The following is a 12,038-nucleotide window of genomic DNA, read 5'->3' on the forward strand; positions in this document are numbered from 1 at the left end:
TCTAGATTAGATATCAGAATGTCTCCCATCAAAACTGGGAATTCCAAAGATGTTAGTCACTCCCAGCTGTGACATCAAACCCTCTCCGAACTCCGCCCCCCACCCAACCACCCCCTTGGCAGAGTTGATATTTTCTATATACTAGGATTCTTTTCCTCAAGATATTTTCATCTTTGCACATATTGTGTTGTAATAGTTTGTTTATGTGTTCTGCCACCCTGCTAGACTATAAATTCCTTAGGGATCTGAGTCCTACTCAATCTTTGAATTTCTGGAATCTGGAATACAGTAGGTGCTCGATTATAATGAAGTAATACATTTAAGGTGCTTTAGTGCTAGAAAGAGAACAAAAAGGAAGCTCTTCAAGATCGTGAGGTCTTTCTATGGGCCCTTGTGAGGACTGCATTAGAACCTCAGGGCCAGCAGCAACTCCTCTTCATGCCTATTGATTATAACCAGAACCTACCACCACTTAGTAAAAGAACGGCATTACCAAGCATTGCTACGTGAATTTTGGTCCATGTGTAGTGGAGGGATCTGAGTGTCAGACATCGTGTGTATTAGTTTCCTGTGGCTGCTGTAACAAATTAGCATGAACTTAATGGCTTAAAAAAATATAAGTTTATTGTCCTACAGTTCCAGAGGTCAGAAGTCAGAAATGAGTCCTACAGGGCTAGAATCAAGGTGATGGCAGCACTACTTGCTTTTGAAGGCTATAAGAAGAGAATCTGTTTCCTTGCCTTATCTAGCTTCAAGAGGCTACCCACATTCCTTGGTTTATGGCCCCCAGACAGCTTCAGTCTCTCTCTCTTTTTTTTAATGTTTATTTATTTTTGAGAGAAAGAGTGCAAGCAGGGCAGGGGCAGAGAGAGATGGATACACAGAATCTGAAGCAGGTTCCAGGCTCTGAGCTGTCAGCACAGAGCCTGATGCAGGACTCAAACTCATGAATAGTGAGATCATGACCTGAGCCCAAGTCACATGCTTAACCAACTGAGCCACCCAGGCCCCAGTCTTCACATCTCTGATTCTCTGAATCTGTCTCCTGCCTCCCTCTTTCACTTCTGAGGACCACTGTGATTATTTTGGACCCAAAGGATAATTTAGGATAATCTTCTAGCTCAAAATCATTAACTTAATCACATCTACAAAGTCTCTTTTGCTATGTAAGGTAACATATTCACAGGTTCTGGAACTTCACGTGGGGACATCTTTTGGGGGGATATTACAGAAAAAGAAACAGCAAGTCCCAGATGTAGTCATTTGTCCCCCCACCTCCCACGGCAACAAACTAAAATTTATTTACAGTTTCAACCTATCCAGGAATGTGATCTCTGAAAAGCTGATCAGAAATTTTCTGATCAGCACTAGTGAGGCAGTCTGCATGATACAAACCCTGCGGTGCCCTTCCCACCCCCTCCTGCCAAAAGAAGATGACCTGGCCTGAAACAAACCTTTCTTTTGCTAATGACTCCCTTGCCCCACTTTCCTTCCAATTAAAAACCTCCCACTTTGTACAACCGCTCTGAACATCTCTGTACTTGCTAGAGGGATGCTGCCCGGTTCATGAATCATTTCATAAAGCCAGTTAGATCTTCAAACTTACTTGATTGAATTTAATTTTTTAACAGGGGCCATTATTCTATCTCCCACACCACATCTGTTCTCTTTAGCAATTTCAAGCCCAAGCAAATAACTAACAGGTGGGACAGAAGAATCCTAACCAATCCAGTACTAGAACTCACATCTAAGCTGTAATTTTCCATTTGCTGGACGGCACGTGGATGGCAGCAACACACAACTGTTAGGAACTAAGTGAGAATGACCTCAGGGACGATGGATCTAAATGGAATCTCAGCTCTGACTCATGGTAGTGGTGCAATCTTGGGCCATTTATTTAACTTCTCTAAGGCTGTTTCCTCATGTGTAAAATGGGGATTATGTTACCTCTCTGAATTATGGTGAGGATCAGGTGAGATTGTGTACGTAAAGCTCCTTCCAGTACAGGCAAAGGAACCCTAAAGGCCATTGTTAGCACCAGTGTGGAGTGCAGGTGGGGAACCCCAAAGATGGGGTTCAGGGTAGGCCACCCCAAATTACTCCACTTTAGCACATTGATTATTTAAATTTTTTTGGTGTTTATTATTTAAAAAATTTTTTTTAATGTTTATTTATTTTTGAGACAGAGAGACACAGAGCATGAACAGGGGAGGGTCAGAGAGAGAGGGAGACACAGAATCTGAAGCAGGCTCCAGGCTCTGAGCTGTCAGCAGAGCCTGACGCAGGGCTCGAACTCACGGACTGTGAGGTCATGACCTGAGCCGAAGTCAGACGCTTAACCGACTGAGCCACCCAGGCGCCCCATGTTTATTTATTTTTAAGAGAGACAGAATCTGAGCAAGGAAGGGTCAAAGAGAGGGAGACACAGAATCCTGAGGCAGGTTCCAGGCTCTGAGCTGTCAGCACAGATCCCAATGCAGGGCTCAAACTCATGAATAGTGAGATCATGACCTGAGCCAAAGTCGGACACTTAACCGACTGAGCCACCCAGGTACCCCGGCATGTTGATTATTTTAAATTAAAGTGACTTAAGAACATCCAGTACGAACAGCACACTCCGATCCTTCTCTGTGCCCCAAAAGCAGGAAATACATTTCCCATGTGAAAGGTACCCTTGCTGTGTGAGAAGGTGAAGAGACATCCTTATCACCAGAGATAGGGAATTCAGGGCCAAAAAGCTGTATAAACAGCCCTTGTTACTTCCTTACTGGCTTACTACCCAAGCTCAAATTTCTTTGTCTTGTTAATTCCTCACACATTTATTATTTCTTTGTCTAAAAGGGATAAAAGCTGCCTGCTTTGAGCTTCACATTTCTATGAGCTCTTGTGTGTAAGAAATTAAATGTTTTTTTTCTTGTTAACATGTTTTTTTTTTAAATGTTTATTTATTTTTGAGAAAGAGAGAGAGAAAATGACCAGCGGAGGGGCAGAGAGAGAGACACAGAATCTGAAGCAGCTCCAGGCTCTGTGCTCTTAGCACAGAGCCTAATGTGGGGCTCGAACCCACGAACTGGACTGTAAAGTCATGACCTGAGCCAAAGTCAGATGCTTAAGCAACTGAGCCACCCAGGCACCCCTCTTGTTAATTTGTTTTATGTCCATTTAATTATTAGGCCAGCCAAAGAATCTTGAACGGGAGAAAGGAAATTTTCCTCCTCTACACCAACTCACAGGCAACAGTCACGAAACAATGCCAGGCTTCATGGGTACTAATTTATAAGGCTCCGCTTAAGTATGTTTATTCAAGATTCCTTAGAAAATTGGAAAAGTGAACATCCCCTACTGCATATTCTCCCAAGAAACAAGCTAGACGGAGTTTCTGTGGTATGTAAATGTTTAGAATAATTTTTTAATTACTATCGAAGCCATTGAATCTGGAAGATTATGCAGCCCCACTCACTGTCAAGACACATCACACTTGTCTCCCACAGCCACTTCCCGACAAAGACAAATGTAAGCATAAAGACGGTCACCACTTCAAAATGTACCTTTCTACCCACATGCCTTCTTTATTCTGACATATCCTTCCTAACCCACGCCTGAGTGAGAAGACTGGTAAGGAGGCAAGTCATGTATTTTTCTAAATTCAAGTTGGAACTTTGAACAAGAAAATAAACACAGTGGGAGATGGTGTGTCAGAGTCCGATCTGTGTGACTCACTCTCTCATCCACAAAACTCACTTTGGGTCTTACATGTCTCATTTCTTGTTCTTTCTAACTTAGGGACATGACCTCACAGTAAAGGAACTTAGCATTAGCTCACGTGAAGAGGCAATGAGGTAGAGTAGCAGCAGTGAAATGCGGGAAGTAGTAAAATATTGTTTGAAGCAGTTGCAAACTCTACATTTATAGATGCTACTTTCAATTTATTAACTCACAGACACATTTATCAGATCCACCTACCAGTGATTTACTATTAATTGGATCATGATAATAAGTAGCAGCTGGTTACCTAAATTATACAACCATACAAAAACAACACCTGAGAAAAACTTGTGAGTAATTTATTTAAGGTGGAAATCCTTTGGTTACAAAAGTTGTAGATTTTTTAATCATAGAAAATCAGACAGACATGAAAAGCATTACATACGAAAACTATATGTTAACAGACATGGATAAGAGTAGGCAAGAGATCAAAAACTAAATCAAGAATGTCAAAAGCTTACTCAGTCACCCATCTCTTTGTTTCATTTATTGAGCACGTCTGCTAGAAGCTGAGAATGCACAGATAAAAATAACATAATTCCTGCCTTGAAGAGTGAGTTCTGTGAGACTATAGCAAGGAAGCCAATGTCTATGGAACAATTGCACACCATATGCCTTGCATGGGTTGGGAGCACAAAAGTGGACCACCAGCTCAGTCTGGAGTGAGTTGGGTCCAAAGGGACAAGTGAGAGTTCACTATGCAGATAGGGTAAGGGCATTCAAAGCAGAGGGAACCTAATGCACAAAGCCACAGCAGTGTGAGTGAAGCATAAGAAACCCCAGGTAGTTTGCGATACTGGAGCCCCTACACTGGGTAAGGGATGAAGATGGAGTGGTATGGAAGTACCAGCTCTTATGAGCCTTGTGTTCAATCTCACAGTCAGAATTTTATTCTGCAGGCAGTGAGGGAGACAACAAAGATTTTTCAAATATGTTTTTTTAATTTGATTTTTTAAGTGTTTATTTATTCCTTTTGGGAGAGAGAGAGAGAGAGAGAGAGAGAGAGAGAGAGAGAGAGAGAGAGAGAAAGAGAGTGTGAACAGGGGAGGGGCAGGGAGAGAGGAAGAGAGAGAGAATCCCAAGCAAGCTCCACACCGTTAGTGCAGAGCCCAACGTGGGGCTCAGTCTCATGAACCATGAGATCATTACCTTAACCAAAAATCAAGAGTCGGATTCTTAACCGACTGAGCCACCCAGGCTCCCCGGTACTTCATTCTTTTTCTATGGTCAACTAATATTTGGTTGCACAGATATACCACATTTCCTTTATCCATTCATTAGCTGATGGCGGCCTTTCAGCTATTTGCACTTTTTGGCTATTGTGAATAATGCTTTCATAAACATTCATGTGCAAATTTTTGTGTGAACATATATTTTCATTTCTATGGTGTATATACCTGAGAGTGGAATTACTGGGTCATATGGTAATTTCACGTTTAAAATTTTGGGGAGCTGCCAAACTTTTCCAAAGTGGCCACACATTTTGCAACCTCATTCGCAATGTTCCAATTTCTCTACATCCTTAACAACAATTGTTACTGTTTGTCTTTTTTAAGTCATCCTACTGAGTGTGAAGTGGTACCTCATTGTGGTTTTGATTTGCATTTCCCTTATGGCTAATCATATTGAGCATCTTTTCATGTGCTTATTGGTCATTTGTATATCTTTGGAGAAATGTCTGTTAATATCTTGAGTTTTTTAAAATTGGTTATTTGTCTTTTTATTGAGTTGTAAGAGTTCTTTTTTTTTAATTTTTTAAAATGTTTATTTATTTATTTTTGAGAGAGAGAGAGACAGAGAGACAGAGAGACAGAGAGACCGCACATGAGCAGGAGAGGAGCAGAGAGAGAGGAAGACACAGAATGTGAAGCAGGCTTCAGGCTCTGAGCTGTCAGCACAGAGCCCTACGTGGGGCTTGAACTCATGGACCGTGAGATCATGACCTGAGCTGAAGCCAGATGCCTAACCAACTGAGCCACCCAGGCACCCCGAGAGTTCTATATATATTTTGAATACAAGTGCCTTATAAGATATATGACTTATGAAAAAATTTCTCTCATTCTGTGGGTTGCAGGTTGTCTTTTCAGTTTCTTAATGATGTCCTTGGAAGCAGGAAACTTTGACATTTTGATGAAGTCTAGTTTATCTAGTTCTTTTGTTGCTTGTGCTTTTGTCATTATATCTAAGAAACCATCACCTCATCTATGTTTATAAAGATTCTCTTCCATTTTTTCCCTAAGAATTTTGTAACTCCTGTTTTAGTTTTTAATTTTATTTTAGAAAGAGAGAGCATGTGACTGGGGAGAGGAGCAGAGAGAATCCTTTTTTTAAATAAATAAATAAATAAATAAATAAATAAATAAATAAATAAGTTTTTAAATTTACATCCAAGTTAGTTAGCATGTAGTGCAATAATGATTTCAGGAGTAGAATCCAGTGATTCATCTCCTACATATAACACCCAGTGCTCATCCCAACAAGTGTCTTCCTTAATGCTCCTCACCCATTTAGCCCATCCCCCTAAACAACCCCTCTAGTAACTCTGTTCTCTGTATTGAAGAGTCTTGTATGTTTTGTCCCCCTTCTTGTTTTTATATTATTTTTGTTTCCCTTCCCTTATGTTCATCTGTTTTGTCTCTTAAATTCCTCACATGAGTGAAGTCATGATATTTGTCTTTCTCTGACTGGCAAATTTTGCTTAGCATAATACTCTCTAGTTCTATCCACCTCGCTGCAAATGGCCAAAATTTCATTCCTTTTGATTGCTGAGTAATACTCCATTGTATAAATATACCATTTCTTTATCCATTCACCTGTTGATAGACACTTGGGGTCTTTATTATTTTTTGTTGTTTTTTAAGTATTGAGTTCCTACTATGTGCCAAGGACTGTGCTGGCACTGGATATAAGATGAACGAAACAAACATGGTCCCTGCCTTCATGCAGTTTATAGTCTAGTGCAAAAATAACAGGGATCATATAGATTAGGAGAATTAAAGACTGATTCTCTGGCTGAAGAGCCCTCCAGAGAGAACAGAGGGGGGAAAAAAAGAAGCTTGGCTTTTCAAGGAAAATAAAAGGCCAGGGAAGCTACAGTGTAGCCGACAAGAAGGAAAGCCCTACAAGATGAGGCTGAAGAGGTTAGGGGCCAACTAATGCAGGACCTGTAAACCAATCCCAAACCCCACGTTGAGGCTCCCCTGGTGCCCCAGCAAACTCAACAGGGGCGCTGCGGATGCTTTAAGTTTCAAGGGAAACACAGCGACATCTCTCGGACACCGTGGGAATTTACCAACTCAAACTCATTTACACTTTAATCCCATGTACTTTGGGTGAGTTTTCCGATGTTGGTGTAATAAAAAGCTAGTCCCTGGAGAGCATCCGTGTGGAGCAGGAAATGAAGGTGGCTGTTTCCAATCTGATTCCAAGGTTTAAGAAGTTATGTGGTGTCCAGCAGGCGCTATTGGGACATAAATATTAAGTCGCTTGAACTTAACTAGTTAATAAACAGAACTGTTAGCTATTTCTTTGGGCCCAAGAGCACCTTGAAAAAAAATTACTGAGATACTAAGGGCACCTTGAACTGATAAGTTTGGCAGCTTCTACTTTAAGGATTTTAATTTACTTTATTCCAAGTGTTACAGGAAGCTATTAAAAAGTTTACAGTAGGGAGAGTGACATGGAGGCTTTAATGTTTTCTGGTAAAATGGTGGTTAAAAAAAATCTAGACATTTAGCCTCAAGTGATTTTGCTGCCAATTACTTGCTCAATTATCCCAAAGTCTTCGGTTTAAATTTCGAAATTCTAATTAATTAAGGACTCCAATATTTTCCTCCCTAACAGACAATTTTGCCCCAAGGCTAGAGACCGATGGAGAATCAAAGCAGAAGCAGGTGTCTTTCAATGACTTTTAAATTGTTTATGCCTTCACAAACTCTGTCTACATCTTTATGCCAGTTCACATACTTTATAACATTTTCTGTAGGGTCATTTTTCCTTTCCTTATTTGTAACTGTTCTTTATATATTCAGTATACCAACTTTTTGTCGGTTATATGCATTGCAAATATCTTCTCCCATTCTCTGGGTGATCTTTTCATTTTGTTTATAGTGTCTCCTAAGTAAAGAAGTTAAAAAAAATCATGTAGTAGAATGTATCAAGTTATTCTTTTAGGTTTGTACCTTTTCCTTTATATTTATGGTTTGTCTTCCTTTCCTCTTTCTTCCTGCTTTGATCTTTCGCTCCCACCTTCTTCACCCTACCCTCCTCCTCCTTTTTTTTCCTCCCTACTTCCCATTCTCCCCAACCTATTCTCCTTTCTTTTAAGAAATCCTTCCCCACTAGATATTTGATGAGCTCAAGGAATCAGTATTGAAGTCTTTTTAATGTAATAATGATATTCAGGTCATTTTTGTGTAGAGTGCCTTTCCTTTTAGAGATACATTCGGAAATATTTACAAATGAAATGGTGTGATGAGTGGAATTTTCCTCAAAATAATATGGAGAATGGGGGACAGATAAAGCAAGATTGGCCATTAGTTGTCATTATTGAAGCTGAGTAATAGGTACATAGAAGTTCACTATACTATTCTAGCTAATTTGTATATGTTAAAATTTGACCATAATAAAAAGCATATAGAGGTGCAATTGGTTGAGACTCTGACTCTTGATTTCAGCTCAGGTCACGATCCCAGGGTCAGATCAAGCCCCATGTTGGGCTCTGTGCTGAGTGTGGTGCCTGCTTGGGATTTTCTCTCTCTCTCTCTCTCTCTCTCTCTCTCTCTCTCTCTCTCTCTCTCTCAAAATAAAAAAAATAAAAGAAATAAATTTTAAAAAGCATATATATATATTTGTATATATATAGGTATATACACAGAGGTGAAATCCTTTCCAATCTTGATATAAGAATTTTTTTTCCTATATATTCTTCAAATAATTTTAAAGCTGCTCTTTGCACTTAGGCTTCAAATACCTGTGTGACTCTGAAGGAATGCCATAGAAAAGCACCAGAGAACAGGCTTTTGTTGAGCTATCCAAAGATGGTTAAGAAGGAATGCTTGTGTGGTTGGCTGTGTCTTATGACAGTTTTTATGCTAGGAAAGCCCTTTCCAAACCAATGAGGACAGTTTGCCTTGGCTATGTGGAAACATACTTTTCAACCCAAATTTGAAGAATGATGCCCATTATTTTCTATAAAATAGGAGTAACCAAAGGGGTATTTTACATTTATGAAAAGATTTTTAAGCCTTCTCTTCTTCACCATTTATCCTTTTTTGGCCATAAGTCAGAATATTTTTTAAAATGTGATAATTGCATTATTTAAGCAAAATAATTTTGCTAAAGCCTTCATCTCAAAAAGTCAGCTCTTTACGATTCTGCTCTGGAAATTCCTACCTTCAAAGTAACATGGACTTTTAGAGATGACGAGCATCTTTCACATTTGGATAGGGGCACTGGTAGATGTTTTTAGATCTATTAGAAAAGAGTTCAGTCTGGGGCGCCTGGGTGGCGCAGTCGGTTAAGCGTCCGACTTCAGCCAGGTCACGATCTCGCGGTCCGGGAGTTCGAGCCCCGCGTCGGGCTCTGGGCTGATGGCTCAGAGCCTGGAGCCTGTTTCCGATTCTGTGTCTCCCTCTCTCTCTGCCCCTTCCCCGTTCATGCTCTGTCTCTCTCTGTCCCAAAAATAAATAAACGTTGAAAAAAAAAAAAAAGAGTTCAGTCTAAGAGTCTTTGATCTGCTGGGATTTCTAACATATGTGAACTCTCAACACACTTTCTCTAATTCTACCAGATGTAGCCATAGCGAGTCCATGAATTATAACTTGGTGTAGTTACAGATCTCTTGCTTTCTATTATACAGGATGGACTTCCACATGTTCTTTTGCTTTGGAGCTTGCTCATTTCCCTCCAAGAAATTGTCAAGAGATGATCGGTACTGGTGGACCCTTTATCTTTGTCCTAAAAGATGGCATTGTTAGGCCACCCAGTAAGTTAAACAAATACTGTACTTTGCAGACTCTGACACAGTTGGTTTAGACCTTACAGAGAAAAAAGCTGAGTTGAAATGAAAAATTTTAGCCCTGGATATGGTCTATCTTAGTATATGTTCCTTGAGTATGTGAAAAGAATGTATATTCCACTGTTACTGGGTGGAGGGTTCTATGAATGTTGATTAGATCCTTTTGGTTCATGGTGTTTAGTTTTATTTACTTGCTGATTTTCTGCCTAGTTGTTCTACTAATTTTTGAGAGACAAATCTATAACTATAGATTTGTCTATTTCTCTTTTCAGTTCCATCAGTTTTTGTTCCACATGTTTTGCAGTCCTAAATGCATACACATTTAGAATTACCATTCTTGGTGGATTGATCCTTTTATTATCATTAATGTTCCTTTCTGTCTTTGGTAACCTACATTGTTCTTTTTTTTTTTTTTTTTAACATGTGTTTATTTTTTGAGAGACAGAGAAAGAGTGTGAGCAGGGGAGGGGCAGAGAGAGAGGAAGACACAGATTCCAAAGCAGGTTCCAGGCTCTGAGCTGTCAGCACAGACCCTGACACGGGGCTCGAACCCACCATGAGATCATGACCTGAGTTGAAGTTGGATGTTTTACTGACTGAGCCACCCAGATGCCCCTAACCTTCATTTTTCTCAAGTACATTTTATGTGATATTGATTTATATAGTCACTCATGCTTTTCTTTTATCAATGTTTGCACTCTGTCTTTCCCATCGTTTTACTTTCAAGCTACCCATATAGTTAAATTTGAAATGAATTTCTTGTAGACAGCATATAATCTGGTCATGTGTCTTAATTCATTTTGCCAATCTCTCTTTTTGATTGATAGACTATTTGAACACTTTTACATTTACATAAAATAGAGCAGGAAGTATAGAGACTTCTTGTTATACTTCCTAACACCCATCCCATTTTCCCTATGAATAACATCTTGTATACATGTGGTACATTTGTCATAATTGATAAACCAATATTTACATTATTATTGACTAAACCCACAGTTTACATTAGGTTCATTCTTTGTGTTGTACATTCTTTGTGTTTTAACAAATCTATAATGAAATGTAGCCATGATTATAGAATTATACAGAATAGTTTCACTGCTCTAAAAAAGGCCCCTGTGCTCCATTCAGTTCTCTCTCCCTCAGAGCCCTGACCAATTTCTCCCTTCCTTCCTTCCTTCCTTCCTTCCTTCCTTCCTTCCTTCCTTCCTTCCTTCCACTTTTTAAATTGGTGTATGTAGAGCATTTAAGTTGCATATAATTATTGATTTGTTAGGGCTTATGTCTACTTTTTTTTTTTTTTAATGTTTCTTCTCCAAAGATGTCCATGTCCTAATCCCTGGAATCCCTGTGAATATGTTACTTTATCTGGCAAAATAGACTTCTAAAATGTGATTAATTTAAGGACCTTGAATAGGGAGATTATCCTGAGTTGTCTAGGCAGGTGTAATATAATCAAAATGGGTTCTTAAAATCAGAGAACCTTCCCTGGCAGGGTCAGAGGCAGATGTGATTATGAAGAAAGGCACAGAGAAATGTCATGTTGGTAGATTTGAAGATGAAGGGGGCCATCAATCAAGGAATGTGGGGACCTCTAGAAGCTGGAAAGAGCATGGAAATAGATTCTTCCCTAGTGACTCCAGAATGGAAAACAGCTCTCTAGAAACTTTATTTTAGCCTCCTGTCAGACTTCTAACCTACAACCAATAAGCTTGCATCATCTAAGCTGCTAAATTTGTGGTAACTTGTTACAGCAGCAATAGAAAACTGAACTTTCTGTTCTTTTGTTTGTTTCAAGTGTGTTTGTAATTGCTTATTGAAGCATTTGTATCATGGCTGCTTTGAAGTCTTTGTTAAATAATTCCTTTTTTTAAGTTTCTTATTTTGAGTGCAGAGCCCGATGGGGGCTTGAATTCATGAACTGTGAAATCATGACCTGAGCTGAAATTGAGTTGGACACTTAACCGACTGAGCCACCCAGACGCCCCTTTGTCAAATAATTCTAACATGTCACGTTGGTGTTGACATCTTTCTCTTTTTCATTCAGTTTGAGATCTTCCTGGTTTGTGGTATGAATAATTTTTTACTGAAACCTGGATATTTTTGTATTATGAGACTGTGGACCTTATTTATTTATTTTTAATGTGTATTTATTTTTGAGAGGGAGAGATAAGAGTGTGAGCGGGGAAGAGAGAGGCAGAGAGAGAGAGGGAGACACAGAATCTGAAGTAGGCTGAGACTCTGGACTTTATTT

Source organism: Prionailurus bengalensis, chromosome B3, assembly GCF_016509475.1.
Source record: "Prionailurus bengalensis isolate Pbe53 chromosome B3, Fcat_Pben_1.1_paternal_pri, whole genome shotgun sequence".
In the NCBI taxonomy this organism is placed as follows: domain Eukaryota; kingdom Metazoa; phylum Chordata; class Mammalia; order Carnivora; family Felidae; genus Prionailurus; species Prionailurus bengalensis.